The sequence below is a fragment of the Pelodiscus sinensis genome, chromosome 18 (assembly GCF_049634645.1).
Source record: "Pelodiscus sinensis isolate JC-2024 chromosome 18, ASM4963464v1, whole genome shotgun sequence".
In the NCBI taxonomy this organism is placed as follows: domain Eukaryota; kingdom Metazoa; phylum Chordata; order Testudines; family Trionychidae; genus Pelodiscus; species Pelodiscus sinensis.
In genome coordinates, this window is record NC_134728.1 from 12,248,135 (window position 1) to 12,267,277 (window position 19,143).

At 45.2% G+C, this 19,143-nt stretch overlaps 1 long non-coding RNA gene across 2 annotated transcripts in view; it reads right to left on the reverse strand.

Annotated features, from left to right (window-relative positions):
• Nucleotides 1–19,143, reverse strand: part of LOC112547691 (uncharacterized) — a 31,444-nt gene that overhangs the window by 10,838 nt on the left and 1,463 nt on the right. For both annotated transcript variants that reach the window (XR_012896498.1, XR_012896497.1), the window contains exon 2: nt 9,460–9,672. This is a non-coding gene — a long non-coding RNA (uncharacterized LOC112547691). The remainder of the gene's footprint in view (nt 1–9,459; nt 9,673–19,143) is intronic.

The window sequence follows — 19,143 nt, forward strand, 5'->3', positions numbered from 1 at the left end:
ACCTTTGTAACTGTTGACAAGATGTGTTGCTCATGTCCATTCCACTTCCTGCCCACCTCCCCCGCATTGGAGGATTTTGGCAAGAAGGGTATATATGCACTGATATAGCGGTGCCACTCCAGGCGGCTCCCCTATTGGCCCAACAGGTACCGCTAAGGGAAAACTCCATGCACCCGACATGAGCACACCCAAGTGGAATGAACATGAGCAACACATCTCAAAGCACAACAGTTACGAAGGTAAGTAACCGTTTTTATTCATTTTTTCCTCACTAGTCACGATTTTATAGAGCTCTATTATATCCCCACTTAGTCATCTCTTTTCCAAGCTAAAAAGTCCTAGTCTAAGGCAAGTCTACATTGGCAAATTATAGTGCACACCTTTGCAATAAATCAGCTCCCAGTGCTGTAACTCCCAAGGTGTCCACACTGGCAAGGCACTTAGGCTTGGTTTACACTAGGGGTACGTCTAAACTACATGGCTCTGTCGACGAAGCAATGTAGATTAGTTTATGCGAAAAAGGGAAATGAAGCTGCAATTTAAATAATCGCTGCTTCATTTAAATCAAAATGACCGCCGCGCTGTGCTGATCAGCTGATTGTTGGCACAACGCAGCAGTCTAGACGGGGAGCTGCCGACCCCAGAACCCTTTGTTGGCAGATCCAGTAAGCCTCATTTCACAAGGCATAAAGGCTCTGATGACAAAGGGTTCTGGGGTCGGCAGATCCCCGTCTAGACTGCCACGCTGTGCTGACAATCAGCTGATCAGCACAGCGTAGTGGCCATTTTGATTTAAATGAAGCGGCGATTATTTAAATCGCAGCTTCATTTCCCTTTGTCATCCTACCTAATCTATATGGCTCCATCGACGTAGCCATGTAGTCTAGACACACCCTAGGAGTTTAGATCAAGGAGTTTAGCCTCATAAGGTCAATTTTCTAAATGATGCATCCACACTACCAAACTTGTTGCATTGACCTTAAGGGCCGTAAAAGTCAATTTCTGTACTCCTGCTTTTCACAAGGAGTAACACTATTCCCAGCCTTGTATGGCTGAATTTACACTAGTGTAAATGCAATGTTGCCAGAAAGTTCACACTACAGGCCTCAGAGAGTCCTCCTGCAGCTTCCCGCTCTGGCCAAAACTTGTACCTCTACTGCTCTCCTGCTGAGCTCAAAATACTCTGGGAACAATACAAGGGCTTGTTCTGTGAGGCCAGCTTTGCGAGTCCATTGTGAATGAGCAGCACACCATGGCATACATGGATAAGGCATTGAGTAATCCCAACAAAAGTGCAACGACTTCAAGGATTTCTGCTCCCACAGGCTCCAATTCCCAGAAGCACAGAAGAGTGCCTGCATGAAGTGTTCAGGAGATCCTGGACCTCATCAAGGTGTGGGGAAATGAAGCCATCCTCAATGAGATCTGAACCAGCAAGGAGGAACACCAAGATCACAAGCTGTATGGAAGCTAAAGGATATTCCAGCGATGTGCAACAGTGTAGTCAAGATCAAGGAGCTGCGCCAGTCCTACCACAAGACACAGGAGGAGAAAGCAGCACTTCACATATGCTGCATCTTAGACCAGCTAAACACCATTTTGGGGGGGTGGCCTGACCTGAATCCCCAACGTGGTCATGGAGTCCAGCCAAGAGATGCCTGGCATCAGCCTGGAGGACAATGTGGTGGTAGAAGAGAAGGCGAATAGATGGCTGCTGATCCCCAAGAGCCAGGAGCTGGTCAAGTCACTGGAGTCAGTCTCCCTGCCCCCGCCTTGACCCCCTCCCCAATCCAGGATGTCTCCCAGTCCAGCACCAACCCCCAGAAGGGCTCTTCTGGTGTTTTCACAAACTTTGTCTAACTATAAGCAGGTTAACGCAGTGGGGTGTGAGGTGCAGCATATTCTGTGCCTGCACAGCATGTGAGGTCTGGAATAGCTTCTTCATGTGTCTGCAGATGGAGCAGGAGTCATGTCTGAACAGCTCCATGAAGATCTCACATAGGAACTCTTTAATCCTCAAAAGATTTTTGGCGGGGCCAGCCTTATTCTGTTCTCTGTGGTAGGACACCTTCCCACACCCACCCACCCACCAGGAAGTGATCTGGAGCTATTGAACCACAAAGCAGTACAGCATAAGGCCTGGGTTTATGGCCACATTCAGTCAGCACATGCTCCTAATCACTTGGTGTGATTCGAAGAACACTGATATCTTGCATGGGGAACCTATTCAGCACATGCGGCTTCCTGGGGAGAGTGCTGACATACATCTTCCCCCGCCCCCTGAGCAGGAAAGGAACCAGTGTCCTTGGGAGGCTGAGTGTAACAGACCCAGCATGTGCTGGACACAGCAGCAATAAACCCGGCGTGTGCTGGACACAGCAGCAATAAACCCGGCGTGTGCTGGACATAGCAGCAAGATGACCCGCATCTTCCCCCTACTCCCGCCTGCAGGCTCTGGCCCCTTACTATGACTGGCTGCCTCCAGATCAAGTGTGTTCCGATTCTCCCCTGAGAAGTCTGTGCATCTGCTGTAAAGTGCCCTCTTTAAAGCAAACATTTGGCCTTGCATGGATCACATCTCCTTTGTCTTTGCAAAGACCTTCGGTGTAGGCTAACAGATTAGGGGTAGGCTTAACACAACGTATCTGCTGTAAAGTCTGCCCTTGTAACTTTTCTTTGCAGCTGGGACAGCAGCCAGCTCAGTGAGTCCTCTACCTCTTCTGGCATCTGCCTGCCTGAGTCACATCCACAGGCGCAAACGCACGAGGGAGAACATGTTCTGGGAGCAAATGGACTGCTTGCACACCCTCAGGGTGAAGATCCAGGCAGAGTGGCAGAACCAGATCGTGGACCAGCAAGAGAGGAGAACCGCCAAGGAGCACTTTGCGGCTGTGTCTAGACTACATGCCTCTGTCGTCAGAGGCATGTAGATTAGACACATAGGCAAAGTCAAATGAAGCCGCGATTTAAATGATCGCAGCTTCATTTAAATTTACATGGCTGCCACGCTGAGCCGACAAACAGCTGATCAGCTGTTTGTCCGCTCAGCGCGCTAGTCTGGATGCTCCCCTGCCGACATCAAAGCCCTTTGTCGGCAGCCCCGTTATTCCTCGTGGGATGAGGTTTACCGGGGCTGTCGACAAAGGACTTTGATGTCAGCAGGGGAGTGTCCAGACTAGCACGCTGAGTGGACAAACAGCTGATCAGCTGTTTGTTGGCTCAGCGCGGCAGCCATGTAAATTTAAATGAAGCCGCGATCATTTAAATCGCGGCTTCATTTGACTTTGCCAAAACAATAAATCTACATGGCTCCGTCAACGGAGCCATGTAGTTTAGACGTACCCTGCAAGACAGCATGAGACCATGTTTGCCTCCCTGACTGCTCTTATGGAGCTCATGGCATCCTGCCTCAAGACAGCCACCTCCCAGAACCCTACCTACCCTGATAATATCCCCTGGTCCCTCCTCCACCAGCTCCATGATTTCCACCTGTAGGGCTCCCAGGAAAAGGGGGGGGGGAGAAAACCCAAGGGAAGCCGGTCACTCCAGGCCCTCAGGAGGCAGAAGGCAGTCCCACTCCTGTTCTTGAGTCCCCTTCCCATTCCCAGTTCTTCCACTTCCCTGCTGTTTTCCCCTAATAAAAACTCATGTTCACTGAACAATGGTCTCTTTATTGCTCAAACTGCAGAGGTGGGTGGGGCATTAAAGGGAAACACAGGGAATGCAGGAGCAACTTGTGGAGAACCACGTGGCAGAGTCCTTGCATAAAACTGCAAAAGAGTCCTTGCATAAAATTGTCCTTCAAGGCGTTTCTGATTCGCAGTGCTCCTTGCTGTGCTCTCCTGACCATGCTGGTGTCTGGCTGTTCAAACTCTCTGGCTACATCTACACTGGCATGATTTTCCAGAAATGCTTTTAATGGAAAAGTTTTCCATTAAAAGTATTTTCGGAAAAGAGCATCTAGATTGGCACGGACGCTTTTCCGCAAAAGCACTTTTTGCGGAAAAGCGTCCATGCCAATCTAGACGCGCTTTTGCACAAAAAAGCCCCGATGGCTCCACACCAGATCCGGCTTGCTAGGAAAAGTACACTGCTGCTTCCCTTCCCTCACCCCCAGCTGAGGACAGCAGCGCAGGACTTGTTTCCTGGAGGCTTTCCCTACTGCTCCAACTGGTCAGAATCTGGCCAATGGGGAGCAGCGGGAGGCAGTGCCTAAGCTATGGTGCCTGCATGTGAAAGTAAGTGCCCCTGTAGCCACACAGCCCCCCCCCCCGCCCCGTCACATCAATCTTGCTTGCCCCTCTGAGGTGCCTGTATACAGGGCAGAGTAGGAGCAATAAAAATCGGCGTAGCCTTGGAAGGTTTGATGTGAGATCAGGATATGCGGGCTCCTCTGACCCTAAGTAAGCTGAAAACATAGATATGAGAAGAGAGCGATTAAGGCAATAAGCTGACCTCGAGGCTGCGAGAACTGCCCTGGCTGGCACCTATATTGATACGATCACACAGTCATCCCTGGGAGACGAATCTCCCAGGGTATGTCTACACTACCACCCTAGTTCGAACTAGGGGGGTAATGTAGGCATACCGCACTTGCAAATGAAGCCCGGGATTTGAATTTCCCGGGCTTCATTTGCATAAGCCGGCCGGCGCCATTTTTAAATGCCGGCTTGTTCGAACCCCGTGCCGCGCGGCTACACGCGGCACGGGCTAGATAGTTCGAACTAGCAAGCCATTCCGCACTATCTGTACACCTCGTTCCACGAGGCGTACAGATAGTGCGGAATGGCTTGCTAGTTCGAACTATCTAGCCCGTGCCGCGTGTAGCCGCGCGGCACGGGGTTCGAACAAGCCGGCATTTAAAAATGGCGCCGGCCGGCTTATGCAAATGAAGCCCGGGAAATTCAAATCCCGGGCTTCATTTGCAAGTGCGGTATGCCTACATTACCCCGCTAGTTCGAACTAGCGGGGTAGTGTAGACATACCCCCACCGAGAAAAGAATGCCCAGTATTCCCAATTTAGTTATCAATCTTACAAGTGTAAATTAAGTTCACAACTCCCTTGTAAGAACTGGCGTCACAAAAGACAGACCAGCACCATTTGGCATCACAGATAAGAAAGAGAAATATGTGACCCCATGGGTATAAAGATGGGTCCAGCAGCACACTCACTTTGAGTGTCAGTCTACCATCTATCTGCTGGTCAGGTAGGTGATTGACCTCCTGAGGTCCACGGGGATGCCCACCTCGTATTTTCGTCTTTCAGAGGAATTGAGGGACTGATCCTGGCCTGACAGGCTGGGACCGAGCGACGCAGAACGGGGTAAAAATTGTACCCGTATGTGTCCTTTTGTTTTAGTGCATGCATAGAATAGAGCTCTTTAAAGATTAAGCTGTCACTTGGTACCATTACTTTCTATCTTCCTTTTTCCTATGTAACCATAAGATCTGTATTTGCTAGCAGTTAAGAAATAGAGCAATAGCCATTGTAACCATATGATTTATAAGCTTCTTTAATAAACCTGTAACTGTTTAAGCTTTAACCTGACTCCTTCAGTTGCTGTAACAGAACCAAGCATAATTTAAAAGAACTTCAGCCAGTCATAAGGGACAGGTAGAGGAAGAGCTTGGGTACTTTGGATCGTGTCACTCCCAGGGGACAGATCCGTTGGGGCATCTCTCAGTCTTCCCTAGACTGCCCGTTGCAAAGGGATCCTGTATCCTAGCAGTTGAAATCTGAGATGTAATAAGCTCTTCCTATAAACTCTGGGGCGTCTGTCAGCCTGTTGGCTGCCCTCCACGACGGGACCCCAGTCCTAGCGGTAAAGACACAGACGTTAAGCCTTTTCTCAGGGCACCCTTCAGCCTCCTAGGCTGCCCGCTGCGACGGGACCTTGTGTCTCAGCAGTTGAAGACTTGGGTGTAACACACACACACACACACTGCCCTGACCATCGGCTGATAGCCCTCCACCCCCTCAAGCCTAGATCCCACACCCCCACCATGCTCACCGAGACCCCACACTCCCGGCCTGCTCCTGCTCCCTTTCTTCTCCTCCCCCGTTCAGACATCTACCCCCAGTCTGTTCCTGCACCTTCCTCCCTGGCTAGACACCCTACCCCCAGCCTGCTCTTGCACCCTTCCCTGCTTCTGCTCCCTCTCCCCTGGCCAGACACCTACCCCCAGCTAAGGATGTTAAATATTGATTAATTGAATATCCGAGTAACCTCATGAATTCTTATTGGTTACTCGACTATTTTATAGTCCCCAGGGGCAGGGCCGGCAGCCAGTGCACTCTGGCCTCAATCCCAAAGAGCCCCCCTGCCACTCTGCGCTACTGCCTCTATATCAGGTGGGAGCTGGCCCATGAGGGGAGCCAGTTTAAAAGCCAGCTCCCCTTGCAGACCAGCTGCCTGTTGCCCTGTGCTGCTGCTGCCTCTGATAAAGAGTCAGCAGCGTAGGGTGGCAGCAGCCCCTGTCTAGGGGGCGTTTGAGCTCCCAGACCCGGCACAAGTCAGGCTACCTGCCCACCTAGCTCCTAATACAATTTAAATGCAGAGCTGCAGCGGGAGTAGGTCCCAGACCCAGCGTGAGCCAGGACTGAGCAGGGCTGCTGGCCAGTCTGCTAAAAAATTTACTGGTGGGGAGGAGGGAAATGCATGTAGTCCATAGCTTTTGCTTATCGGTTAATTGACTATACTATTACATCCTTACCTGTTCCTCTCCCCTCCCCTCTGACCAGACACCCTCCTGTCAGCCACACACCCTACCCCCAGGCAGCTCCTCCACCCTCCCTTGCTCCTGCATCCTGTCTCCCTCCTGGTCACACACTTCATCTTCCCTTGCTCTTGCCCTTTCCCTCCTGGCCAGACACCCTACCTCCCACCCAGACTTTGCACCCTCACCCCCTCCTGCACCCTATCTGCCGCCCAGATCCTGTACCCCCATCCCTATCCCACTCATTGGCAGCCCTGTCCACACACTTAACCCCTCATTTTTGGCACCACTACAGAGCCTAGGGGGACCCAAAAAATCGTGGAACACCACGAGCAAATCTTGCCTGAAGTCTTCAACCTCAATCCTCCTTGCCCCTCCCCCACCATGGACCTGGAACACCAGAGGAGTGAGGTGTTTCTGTTGGGGGCCACATCAGTGAGGGTTGGGGATTTTTTTTAAGGATTTTGTTTTTGTTTTGTTTTGCTTTGTTTTTTCTTTTCACTCGTGTGGTCCCTCACTAATTTTTCTGTGGGTCAGTGGTTCCCAACCCAAAAAAGGTTCCCAACCCCTGCCATAAAAAAAGACAATGTTGAAACTTTTTGTGGTGGACATAATATTTATTTTATTTAAAAATAAAGGCTGGCCAACAAGCCCCCAGTTGGAGCCCAGCCCCCATCTGACCACAGCATCATAATATTCTTGCACCCCCCACACTCCAAACCTGAGCCCATCATATACCTGAACCCCCTGCTCTGGGCCCCCATCCCTCACATCCACAGCCCTCTGCCATAAGATTGACAGAAGACAGTCTGAATGCGTGCATGAAGCTGGATTTGACCAGTTATGATATAAACTTCAAAGAAATGCAGCAGAAGTCCCATTAAATAAAGTCTGTGAGTACATTTCATTTATGCTATTATTAATCATGTCAATTATCAATAATATTAAGTTGTATATTTTCAATCTTGCAAATGGACATTCTTATACAGCTCTTTGTTGACCACCTGTTCTGAATTTTGATGTAGTTTGGCTCTTTGGTTTGAAAAGGCGGCCAACCCGGCCATAGAACAAGGGGATTGGGAAACCTTCATCATGTGATGCTGACTGCTCCATGCTGCATTGCAAACTCTTCCCAAAGCACCTTGTGGCCAGCTGCACAGTGAGGTAGCCACAATGCACTGTTCTCTATGGCACTGCAAGAGCTTCTAATGTGGACGTACTCCACAATCACAAGGACACACAACAGCATGTTCCATGCAGCTGTCTATGAGCAGCGCTGTAACTATCAATACTTTACATGTCAGTGTACATATAGCCTTATTAACCTCTCGTCATACAGTAGCCGTTCCATACCCCTCATCATTTGTGTTGCTCTTTTCTGAACTTTTTCCAATGCCAAGATATCTTTTCTGAGATGAGGTGACCACATCTGCACGCAGTATTCAAGATGAGGGCATACCACAGATTTATATTAAGACAATAAGATATTCTCTGTCTTGTTCTCTATCCCTTTCTGAATGATTCCTGAAATGTTGTTTGCTTTTTTTTTACAGATATTGCATGCCAAGTGGATGTTTTCAGTGAACTATCCACAATAACCCCAAGATCTCTCTCTTGCATGGTCAAAGCTAATTTAATACCCAGCATTTTATATGTATAGTTGAAATTATGTTTTCCAAAATGCATTAATCAACATTTTGTTGCCTACTGACCTAGTTTTATGAGATCCTTTTGAAGCTCTTCACAGTTTGCTTTGGACTTAATTATCTTGAGCAGTTTTATACCATGTGAAATTTTGCCACTTCACTTTTTAATTTTGCTATCTCTCTGTTTACCATTTAATATATCAAAAAGGACAGATTTTTGGTATTACAATTTTAAACAATGAAGCACGATTTAGTACTGTTTGGCAACTAGAAGTTTCAAGATTCCTGGATTTTATTCCAAGCTCTTATATCTTTTAGAGCATTGACTAAGTCACCTAAGCTATCTGCCTCAGTTTACTCAACTGCAAAATGAAATTACACTTAAAAGAGTAGTTACAGGGATTGTTTTTAAAAGTACTTTTAGAATGATTACACGTATGTGCAGAACTTTTCTTTTAAACCATTAACGTCCCAGAAAAACAAGAGGTTGAGTGAAAAGAACTAGAAAGTATTCCACATTTTGTTTCCTGTAATGACTGCTTCCCCTTTGTGATTTCCATCAGGTTCTGATTTAATTGTAAACTACTAAACATGTAGTTGGAGGTTATATGACCTTCTTAACCTCACGATCTGCCCTTCTTGTGGAAAAATGTTGATTAAATGGAATACCTTGTTGGCTGGTGTAAGTGCAACTGCTGCTTCAGCTGTGTGGGACATTATTGCCTTGGAATCTTGAAATGCAGGCATCCAATTTTACCACGTTATTTTTTACAGTTTTCAGTTTTATGGCCAACAACCCCTTCAGTGAGAGGTTTCTTTCTATAACACCACAAACAACTGTTTGGTTTCCCAATCCAAAATTATGGGGTTTCCTTAACGTTTAACACAAACATGACATGATTACTCATTATCTATGAGGTACTAAGGAAATGTGCTTGCATATGTGTAGTCTCTTTTACAACATACTTAAATCTATATACAAATATGAACTCTCATTTAATCTCTTAGCAAGTTTTTAACAGTACTGTGTTATAAAATTTCAGTGATCCAAGCAGAAAGTCAGCATCCAATATATATATGGTGATCCAAAGTTTACCTGTTTGCTTTCATGAAAGTCTTGTTTGGAATGTACATGGACTCCTGAAACAGACCCTGCTAACAGAGTGCTGAACAGAACTCTTTTTGAAGCTCGTCAAGATTGACAGAATGATATGTTGATGAATCAGTTTGATTTCTACAAAGCCAAAAACTGTATTGTAGCTCTTTATGTAGTGTACGGTCAGAAAAAGAACGGAGATTTAACACAGTCCTACAAAGTAAAAACAGAAATAATTATTCCAATGGGGAAAAAACAACAAAGGGGACATTTTAAAGAAATTTAAAAATATTTCAATTCAAGAGAAACTCTTTTAAAACTAAACATATGGCCTGCTTTTAAGAGGTTTTATGCACATACAATTATCACTCCTAGAGCCTCTGAAAATAAAGATGTGGGTACATATGATCCACAGAAAAATCAGTTGGGAGCCACACACAAGTGAGAAGCAATGTGAGAAGGCCCTGACTGAGAAGGAAAAAAACACTCCTCACATTCCTCTCATACACCAGTGCCTAGGGGGCCGGCCCCAGGCTAGTAGATTTTGTGCACTCCAGCCCTGTGAGTGGGTGGCAGGAAGGCTGGATCACCAGCACAGACTCTCCAATACAGGGGGCTCTATAAGCCTTGCGGGCTGGATCCAGGCAAGCCGGGGGCCACATGCAGCCCCCAGGCCTGAAGTTCCCCACCCTTGTTCTATAACCTTCCATTGACACAGGATTTGGGAATTGTGATGGGGCATCTGCCCCATACTGGCTCTTTAAGGGTAAAATGCAACCCTTAGAGAGGGTTGAGAGAGCAAACCCCCTACAGCTGAGGCAGGTACTAGCTAATTAGGGCTCAGCTGAGGGGAGTATAAATAAAGACTCCTGTAGGGTAAAAGACTCAGACTCACTTGTGTTCTAGCTAGGGAGTAGGAGAGACCTAGCTGCCCCTGAGGTGAAGACTGGCAATTGGGGAGGGGGGCAGAGGATGTTGGTGATTCCCAGAGGGGGAGGACCCCAGAGTTTGGGGATGCTGTGATAGGACAGTACCCAGAGGTGGAGAACAAAACAGGTACCCATGGGTGAGACACTGGCTGAAAGAGGGTGCTCCAGGACTGAAGGACCTAAATCCTGAGTGAGCAGCAGGAGATGCCTGTGGTGGTGAGTCATGCCTGGTTACAGGAACATGTACACTTCATAAACTATTACTAATGTTCTGTTACAATAGTATATTAGGCAATTGACAACACAATTCTTCTTCTGCTTACCTTCTCAAAATATAATGTTTAGGACTAGGATGTCATTGTGGAGATGACCATTCTTATCCTAGGCTTATCAGTTAATCTGGTCGATTACATGTTTAAAAGCCAGTTCTTCTCCTCTTTCTTCCCCCCCTCCCCCTGCCCCTGCTCTGTGGTACTGCCTGCAAGCCTCTGTCCTCCTCCCCATGCTGTTGCCTCTATCAGCAGCTGATACAGAGGCAGCAGAAAGGGCAAGGGAGGCTGATGCAAAGCAGCCTCTGTCTGCTGGGGGAGTCTGAAGTCCATGCAAAGACTGCTCTGCATGCAACAACAGCCTCTGTCTGTGAGGAACTGGGACCCCCCCACACACAGACAGGGGCTGCTACCACCCCATGCTGCTGCCTCTGAATCACAGGCAGAAGCACAGGGTGGTAGGCAGCTGGTCTGCTTAAGGGGCTGGTTTTAAAACTGGCTTCCCTCATGGACAGGCTCCTATCTGCCATCCTGTACTGCTGTCTCTATCACAGGCAGCAGTACAGGGTGGCAGGGGGCTGACTAGGAGTGCACTGGCTGCTAGCCCTGCTCCTGGGACCTATCAAATAGTCACATAAGAACTAAGTTTTCATGTGGCTTCATGACTACTCAATTACACTATATTTAACATCCCTATTTAGCACCTTGATTTGATCGTTCAGAAGAGTGTTTTGGCCATTTTTTCCCTATATTCCCCTTAATACATCTAATCAGGATAAATTGATTCAGAAGCATTGAAGCAGTATAGCCACTATTTGCCATATTGCCAAAGTTGGGACTTGTAATGGAGCTTCATTAGCAGAAACAAGAGGAGGCTGGTAGCTATGGCATTATTTGTGAGGGATTTTGTCCCTACTAGTCTGAAAATATCCTGACAATCTTCAGGGCATGCTGTATTTGTTTTCCCAAACTTTTGAAAAGTAAAAGGAATTGTATGGATGAGAAATGGGGAAGTGGATTTTGGTTTTCAACTTACCAGTAGTGGGCTATATGTAGAAACCTACCAAACTGACAATATATTTAGGTCAATTTCATGGACAAAGGATTTTTAAAATAGTCAATTTCACAGTTACAGCTATTTTATGTATGAAATTTCAGAGTGGTGTCACCATAAGCATCCAGACACAAGTGCATCTTGGAAGAGGTCACAAGGCTATCATAGGGGGTTCATGGAACTGCCAGCCTTACTTCTGAGCTGCTGCTGGCCGGGGTACTGCCTTCAGAGTTGCGCAGCCAGAGAGCAGTGGCTGATGGACAGGCGCTTAGCTCTAAAGCTAGTGTCACTGACTGCAGCAGTGCGGAAGTGAGGGTTGGGAGGTATGGGTTACCATATGTCTGGGTTTTTTCCCCAGACACTTCCTGTACTGGCAGGGGGCAGACAACTGATTGGGTAGACTCCCTGCTCAAGGGGTGACAGCTTGAGCCAAAGTCTCCAATCCAAGTCAGGAGCTGACAGCTAGAGCTGCGCCTTTCTGGACTGGGGGAGGGTGCGATGATAGCCCTGGATGGAGAGGAGGTGATGACAACTGGAGTCAAAGCCTCTCTGTGGGGAAAGGGTGGTGACAGTTGGAGTGACAGCCTACCACCTGGGCTGGGGGCAGATAGCCACCCTCACTTCTGTGCTGCCTTCTAAGCTGAGCTCCCAGTTAGCAGCTGTCAGGGCTATTCCCCACTCTGGCATGCTGAATGCAGAAGATGGAGGCCCACAAGGGACCTTAAATACCTTGACTCTACAGGCTCTGCTTACAAAAACTCCCCAGTGTCACAGATTTACTGACTTTTGGGGTAGCTGCCTCCAAGTGATTTAATACTTGAATTCCGTCCCTGGGGGTGCCCCAAGACAACTTGAAGAAAGAAGCAAAAAGCACAAACACACTATCTCCTATGTCCTCCTGTTACCTTCCAGGACACAAGAATCAAACTATTGCCTTCAAGATGATTTTAACAACCAAACAAAAAGATATACTTGGTTGCTAGGTGTTACAGAATTTCTAAGAAAAGAACAGATCAAAGACACAAAGTATCCTAGTTCTTTGGGCTGTAACTTAAATGGTGAGTGGGGGAAAGAAGGCATAAACTCCATATACAGAGTTTAACCAAAATAAAGAGAAAAATACACATTTTTTTCCTTTACTCATGATCCAGGGTGATCTGTACTTCAAGGCCCAGTTCACTACCATGTCCAATATTTATCGGAATGGTAATTCTGATTACTGCATCTGCTTCCTCCAGCCCTTACCTTGCTCTTCTTGTGGGAAGATTATAAGTTATCTAAATACAACTCAAATTTCAGCACTATATCCCCATTGGTTCTTTTGGTCCCCTGCCAAAACTCTTGCTAGCCTACTGAGTTTAACCCCTTAGGTCAAAGGGTCAGCACTCTTCCTATCCATCACAGCAGCCATAGAGCTTCCTACAGCTGGAAGAGGTTCCCAGAGGTGGATTAAACCTAGCTCCAAAAGTAGCTACTGCAGGGGAAGAGAAAGTCCTATCCTTCCCCAGACCAGGACTAATAATTGAAGCCAGGCAAACAATAGAATGTGGGGCACCTCTAGTCCTGCCCTACAATATGCAGATTTTGCAGTCAAGTCAGAGTTCATGGTCCATGATGAGTATTTCATGGTTATGAATATGGAAGGACCATTGTTATCTTTAATTGCATTGCTGGACTTAAGATGCATTTTTAAATAGTCAAGAAGATCTATGAAAAAGAGGTGCCTCTTATATCTTTTCTGTATATGGAAACAAACACGAGAATGGGGTTATTTTATTAAAATTCTGCTTTAAAGGAGGAGTTAGTATTGGATACATGTTACCAAACAGCTAAATCTTGCAATTACTTTAAATACTTAACGTTACTGCAGCTGTGGTGATGAATGTTACCATAACAACACAACTGCAGTGATGTCCATGATGACACAGAAGACTGTTTCTATGGTAATGGAATGTCTTCGTTTCAAGGATGCATAAAAACCCATCCCAAAAAATGGGAACTGACACTAGATTGGAAAATTTCTTCCTTGTAATGCCCCATCTGTCTGTCTTACACTGAGATGGCAAACACTTTGGGGAAGGGACCTTCTTTTTGTTCAGTGTGTATATAGCCCCTAGCATAATGGGGTCCTGGTGCATGATCAGGGCTGCTAGGGAGCCCTAGCAATACAGATAAATAATCATAATCAATATATATATAGGACTGACAGTTCACAACAAATACAGTGGCTGGATAATGTTCCTAATTATGTATGTGCAAGTTCAGATATTTACTGGTCTAAATAAGACTCTAATCAGGCATAATATGATTCTGATCTCAAACTCTTACCCCCAGTGAAATTCTGCTTGCTACAAAGGAATTATTTCAGTAGTGTGAAATCAGAATGAGGTAGCTGTTCTAGTTTATCCAAAGGATAATCTGTGTCTTGTAAAGTAGACATAAGAAATTCTAAAGGCAGACACTAGACTTAGGGATGTCATCTTGTAGACAATTACACAATTAACTGATAAGCCTGGGTTTATCGGTAAATCTTGTTGACTAAATGCACTCTCCCTGCTGCCTCTGATACAGAGTGGGAGCTAGTGCCCATGAGGAGATGGCTTAAAAGCTAGCTCCCCACCCCCAGCGCAGAGATGAAATTAAATAAGGACAAATGCATAGTACTACGTGATGGAACAAATAATCAACTGAATTATTGATTCAGGGAATAGCCAGCATGGGTTTATGAAGAACAAGTCATGCCAAACTAATCTGATAGCTTTCTTTGATAAGATAACGAGCCTTGTGGATAAGGGAGAAGCGGTGGATGTCATATACCTAGACTTTAGTAAGGCATTTGATACGGTCTCGCATGATATTCTTATTGATAAACTAGGCAAATATAACTTAGATAGGGCCACGATAAGGTGGGTGCATAATTGGCTGGATAACAGTAGTCAGAGTTGTTAACGGTTCTAAATCCTGCTGGAAAGGGATAGCAAGTGGAGTTCCTCAAGGGTCTGTTTTGGGACCCGTACTGTTCAATATCTTCATCAATGATGTAGATATTGGGATAGAGAGTACGCTTATTAAGTTTGCAGATGATACCAAACTGGGTGGGGTTGCAACTTCTTTGGAGGATAGGGACATAATTCAAAATGACCTTAGCAAGTTAGAGAAATGGTCAGAGGTAAACAGGATGAGGTTTAATAAAGAGAAATGCAAAGTGCTCCACTTAGGAAGGAACAATCAGTTCCATACATACAAGATGGGAAGCGACTGTCTAGGAAGGAGCATGGCGGAAAGGGATCTAGGGGTCATAGTGGACCACAAGTTGAATATGAGTCAACAGTGTGATGCTGTTGCAAAAAAAGCAAATATGATTCTAGGTTGTATCAACAGGTGTGTTGTAAGCAAAACTCGTGAAGTCATTCTGCCGCTCTACTCTGCACTAGTTAGGCCTCAGCTGGAGTACTGTGTCCAGTTCTGGGCGCCACATTTCAAGAAAGATGTGGAGAAATTGGAAAGGGTACAGAGAAGAGCGACAAGAATGATTAAAGGTTTAGAGAACATGACCTATGAAGCCAGGCTTCATGAACTGGGCTTGTTTAGTTTGGAAAAAAGAAGATTAAGGGGGGACATGATAGCAGTTTTCAAATATCTAAAAGGGTGTCACAAGGAGGAAGGAGAAAATTTGTTCCTCTTGGTTTCTGAGGACAGGACAAGGAGTAATGGGCTTAAAGTGCAGCAGGGGAGGTTTAGATTGGACATTAGGAAAAAATTCCTGTCAGGGTGGTCAAATATTGGAATAAATTGCCAAGGGAGGTGGTGGAATCTCCCTCTCTGGAGATATTTAAGAACAGGTTAGATAGACATCTGTCAGGGATGGTGTAGACGGAGCTTGGTCCTGCCTTGAGGGCGGGGGGCTGGACTCGATGACCTCTCGAGGTCCCTTCCAGTCCTATTATTCTATGATTCTATGAATATAAAATGGGAAACTGCCTAGGAAGGAGTATGGGGGGGGGGGGGAAGGCTCTGGGGATTATAGCAGATCACAAATTAAATATGAGTAAAAAAATTAAACAGTTTTGCAAAAAAAAAAAGCAAACAGTATTCCCTGATGCATGAGCAGGAGTGATGCAAGCAAAACACAAGAGGTCACTTTTCCACTCTACTCAGCACTGATTATACTCCAGTTGAGGACTTAGTGCAGTGCTGGGCACCACACTTTAGAAAAGATTTGGATAAACTGGAGAAAGTTGAGAGGAAAGCAACAAAAATAATTAAGTCTAGAAAGAAACTCACATTTTTGTAATTCTTAAACCATTGCAATATTAGGTAGCGTGACTAGTGATTCATCTCAGTTTGAACAGTACAATGCTGAATTCAAAAAATCTACTTATCTGTAACTGGTCTTTATTCTGACAGCTATATTATAGGGTGTCCAGTGATTAAATCACAATTAATTGTGCAGTTAATAGCACTGTTAAACAATAACAGAATAACATTTATTTAAATATTTTGTATGTTTCCTATGTGTTCAAATATTTGTTAACACAGAATACAAAGCATGCAATGCTCACTATATATTTTATTAAATATAAACAAAAGAAACAATGTTTTCAATACATCTAATACAAGTACTGTACTACACTATCATGAAAGCTGAACTTACAAATGTAGACTTATGTACAAAAAACTGCATTCAAAAATAAAACCATTTTAGAGCCTAGAAGTATAGCCCTGAGTGGATACAAAATTTGTATCTGCAGCCACATCCATATCTGCAAAAAGAGCTGCAACTATCCGCACACACTTCCACGGATGCAGATACCTGTGGATGTAGACGGGATAACTGCAGATTTGCAGGCCTCTCTACCTACAAGTCCACTCAGTTCTACTACTTGTTCAGTCAACTGCTCAGACAAATAAGTTTGTTTACACTTGCAGGAAATAATGCTGCCCACTTGTCTATGTCAACTGAAAGTGAGAACAGATTCATATGGCACTACTGTAGCTAGAATCACAAGAAATTTACGTGCCAGATTCACTAAATATTCATCTATCCCTTCATGTTTCAACCACTACTCCAGAGCACATCTCCATACTGATGATGGGTTCTGTTTGATAACGATCCAAAGCACAGCAGATCGATGCATGGTCAGTTTCATCATATGAGTCAGATGCCATCAGCAGAATTTTAGCAACACTCTGATACTTCTGAAAGCATGATCCACACCTCATCCCTCTTAGATTTTGGACTGTACCTCAGATTCTTTAACCTTGGGTCGAGTGCAGTAGCTATTTTTTATAAATCTCTTTACTTTCTTTGCACTTTGTCAAATCAGCTGTGAAACTGTTCTTAAAATGAATGTTTCTGGGTCATCTGAGAATTCTAGAACATGAAATATGTCTCTTGTGTTTTACACATTCCACTATATAATTCTCCTACACATTTCAGTCACAAATTTAATAAACACTTTTTTTTAACAAGCATCCATCAGCATAGAAGCATGTCCTCTGGAATGGTGGCCAGAGAATGAAGAAGCATAAGAACATTCAGTATATCTGGCATACATATTCCAATGCCAGCTACAAAAGAACCATGCAAACACCTGTTTTCACATTCAGGTGATATTGTAAATAAGAAGGTATCAGTATCTCCCATAAATGTAAACAAACTTCTTTGTCTTAGCAACTGGTTGAACAAGAAGTAGAAGAGGACTTGTAGGTTCTAAAGTTTTACACTTTAAGTGCAGTTATGTAACCAAAAAAGCAACATTAAGTTATACTTTCACAACTCAGATTGCACTAAAACTTGTATATTTCTTTATCATTTTACATCACAAATATTTGAAATACATTTTGTATTCTGTGCTGTAATTGAAATCTATGTATTATAAAGCTTTGCCGGGATGTAAAATCTGCATGTGTATTGGCAAAAATTAACCACAAATATCCACACAATTCTTTGAGAATTTGAATTAACGGTGTTTAGTCAACAGTCTTACTAAATAGATATGAATCATCAACTGGGTGACTTATAAGGATGTTAACGTTTTTTTTAAACATGTAACTGCTGAATTTTTTTCCCAGTTACACATTTACATGCAGAGGGGCAGGTGGCTCCATGGGAGCTGGTACACGCAGGGACTGGCTTCCCATGTATACTGGCTCCTACCTGCTCCCTCTCCTTCACTGCAGTATCTCTATCATAGGCTGCAGTGCAGGGGGGCAGGAGCCGACACTCACAGGGATCTGGTTTTAAGTCAACTCTCCCCTCCCTTCCCCCCACTGACTCCCATCTGTGCGCCTGCCCCCCCCCCCCCCCCCCCCGTGCTGCTGCCTCTGTGGGAGGCAGCAGGGCTAGGGCTGCAGGCAGCTCTGTAGGAGCCAGCACATACAGTTCCCGCCTCCCCACACCTTACTGTCTCTGAAACAAAGGCAACAAGGGGGGGGGAGGGAACACAACCTTTAGGATTAACCAGTGAGGCCAGGCTTATCAGTTAATCATGTAAACAGATACACACTAACATCCCTAGTGACTTGTCAAGCAACTTATCATACATTACATATAAAAGCTTTTTCTAGAAGTGCAGGGCTACTAAGCACGCAGTCCATTTGTTTGTGGCCCGCGGTGAAGCTTGGGTTTATGTGGGACTCAACACGCGACCTGCGAGTGGGAGCCCTTGAAAATGGCCTCCACTGGGAACACGCTCCTCAATGGCAAGGCTTCTCCCAGGTGGGGTGAGCATTGAAAGACACAAGTGGACGGGTTGGCTGGAACAGATGGGTATAGTGTCAACATTTCTAGCCCCCAGGAAGAAGAGACTGGGAATGCTGGAGCAAAATGCAGGACAATGTAGCACTTTAAAGACTAACAAGATGGTTTATTAGATGATGAGCTTTCGTGGGCCAGACCCACTTCCTCAGATCAAAAAAAGTGGGTCTGGCCCACGAAAGCTCATCATCTAATAAACCATCTTGTTAGTCTTTAAAGTGCTACATTGTCCTGCATTTTGCTTCAACTACCCCAGACTAACACGGCTACATTTCTATCACTATTCTACATGGGAATGCTGGGACACTGTGGGAAGTGCTTTGCATTCATGCCCATCAGTCTGAAACAAGTTATTTGTGTATAGTTGCATTTATATGCAACCACACTTAAGTTGCAGCCCTTGGCATGTGCTGTGAGTATCACTGTGGTCCCTGGGGCTTCCAAAGTTGAGTAGTCCTGTTCCAGTGTGATCAATTAAATTGGTACAATTCTGTCAACTGTATGAGCTTAATTATCCCATCTGCTTTTGTATCCAAAAAACATGTTGTTGTACACTATGAAAGGAAAATGAAATAGATGACAGATTATGAAACAATTGACAGAATTGGTGAAAATGCCCCACAAAATACAAACTAGTAGTAGCTGTAATTGTAATGTTCCAAATTTGGGGAG